The sequence below is a fragment of the Electrophorus electricus genome, chromosome 7 (assembly GCF_013358815.1).
Source record: "Electrophorus electricus isolate fEleEle1 chromosome 7, fEleEle1.pri, whole genome shotgun sequence".
Lineage (NCBI taxonomy): Eukaryota > Metazoa > Chordata > Actinopteri > Gymnotiformes > Gymnotidae > Electrophorus > Electrophorus electricus.
Window position 1 is genome coordinate 2,181,351 of NC_049541.1, and position 2,500 is coordinate 2,183,850.

The 2,500-nt window shown below is 38.1% G+C and overlaps 1 protein-coding gene across 4 annotated transcripts in view; it reads right to left on the minus strand.

The window, feature by feature from the left end:
• Window positions 1-2,420: 2,420 nt before the first annotated feature.
• LOC113581930 (polymeric immunoglobulin receptor-like) overlaps window positions 2,421-2,500 on the minus strand; it is a 4,646-nt gene continuing 4,566 nt past the window's right edge. For all 4 annotated transcript variants that reach the window (XM_035527816.1, XM_035527817.1, XM_035527815.1 and 1 more), the window contains exon 7: window positions 2,421-2,500. This exon is cut by the window's right edge. The gene's annotated coding sequence lies outside the window, so the exon portion shown is untranslated.

Genomic DNA, 2,500 nt, shown 5'->3' on the forward strand with positions numbered 1-2,500 from the left:
TATAAGGTTTAGGGGTGAGCAGTGTCCTGAAAGGTGAGGTGTTGTGATTTATAAGGTTCAGGGGTGAGCAGTGTCCTGAAAGGTGAGGTGTTGTGATTTATAAGGTTCAGGGGTGAGCAGTGTCCTGAAAGGTGAGGTGTTGTGATTAATAAGGTTCAGGGGTGAGCAGTTTTCATATCCCTGTTACATCTGGTCTTCCATGTTGATTGGATCTTCTTCCAGCTAATATCCCTGTCACATCTTTTTCTCCACATCGATTGGTTCTTCTTCCACATGGTCTGTGAGTCCCCTCCTTTGCCTGTTCGTTTATAATGGGACATAAAGTCTATCACCTTACATTTAGCTGATGGTTCTATCTGAAGAGACTTACAATTGTAACTGAGTATAACCTGAGCGTTAAGGGTCTTGTTTAGGGGCTCAGCAGCAGCAACTTGGCTGTGGTGGGGCTTGAACCAACAACCTTCTGACTACAAGCCTAGTACCTTCACCACTGAGACACAACTGCCTCTTTTCACATATCATTCACATATCAAAACAATATCATTATACAAACAACATATGACATGTCACAAGTTGCTGTGAATGTCTTTTGAAATTTCCATTTCAGTTGTTAAAGAATCAGAACCAGAACTGGGTTTATTGGCCAAGTATGCTAACATACACAAGGAACTTGGTTCTGGCTGTGTTTACCTCTCAGGTAATACAGGCAATACACATACAATAAACAATATACAGAACATGTACAGGACACCCATAATACAATGTACAGAACATGTACAGGACAGCCATATACAATATACAGAACATGTACAGGACACCCATATACAATGTACAGAACATGTACAGGACACCCATATACAATATACAAAACATGTACAGGACACCCATAATACAATGTACAGAACATGTACAGGACAGCCATATACAATATACAGAACATGTACAGGACACCCATATACAATGTACAGAACATGTACAGGACACCCATATACAATATACAAAACATGTACAGGACACCCATATACAATGTACAGAACATGTACAGGACACCCATATACAATATACAGAACATGTACAGGACACCCATATACAATGTACAGAACATGTACAGGACAGCCATATACAATATACAGAACATGTACAGGACACCCATATACAATGTACAGAACATGTACAGGACACCCATATACAATATACAGAACATGTACAGGACACCCATATACAATGTACAGAACATGTACAGGACACCCATATACAATATACAGAACATGTACAGGACACCCATATACAATGTACAGAACATGTACAGGACACCCATATACAATATACAAAACATGTACAGGACACCCATATACAATATATATAAGTGCCAATATGTAATATCCATAGTGACTACATATGGGAGTGAAGTTATGGAGTTACTGGAGTTGTGAGCGGGTTCAGGTGAGCTGTGTCCATATCCCTGTCACATCTGGCCCTCCACGAGAGGAGGGGACATGTCAGGTTATCAACGGAGCATGTGCATCAAGAAATTTAGAGATGATGTCATTGTAGTTGTAGTAGTCATCTGTTTTGGACAGCGTGGATTAGTCGCGTCAGAGGGAAACGTTCCTTATGTAGACTTAGAAAGGGACTAGATCAGATCAAAGGGATCAGAGACTAAAGATCAGATGATGTAAGGTTATAATAGAAAGATATTAATCACAGCATTGTGAACATTGGTAGTCTACATGACTGCTCAAAGGCCAACGGACTTGAAGGACAAAAACAGGTGATTTTTAACACGATGGAATGTTCACAAGGTCGCATTTTAAACACTTATATTCTTCCAGGTCTCTGATCTTTCATAACTGATTTTGCCATGTTTTTTAACATCAACTAAAAAAACATAGACAGTCCAACAAAAATCTAAACATGCAGACTTCTCATTAAGTTTGTTTAAGTAAATAAACAAACAGAAAAACCCAAAATACCAAAAATAGCTCATCACCCTAATTAAGCAAATTAGCACCATTAGCACTCATGCCAAGAGTTTCTGCATAGGTAACCAAAAATTAATTGCATATAAAATCTAAATGTTTAAAACATAAGAAATATTCACTTAATGTAATATACAGCCACACTATCAAACCTTCATCATGTGACATCAGCATGTTCCTGACAGCTCAGTAGTTGTCTGTGTTAGTCTGATGGTGTCAGTAATTTTAGTGATCTCTCTACTTCTCTACTCTCTCTCTGCCTGCTTCACGTTCACCATTGTCCAGTTAAATTCAGGAACTAGCAAATCCTTTTTTAAAATTTTTATTAAATACATTTTTCAAAGAATAGAAAGGAGTATAAATATTTTGAGAATACACCCAAAAAAGAGTTTATGCTGAGACATTAATTTAGGCCCAGGCACCCACAGCCACAAAATATTCTGATGTTTTTAATAGTTTTTATTAAAACATTGAGCTCTCCAATCCCAGGAGTCCCAATGTCCCCTGCTATAAATGACCAG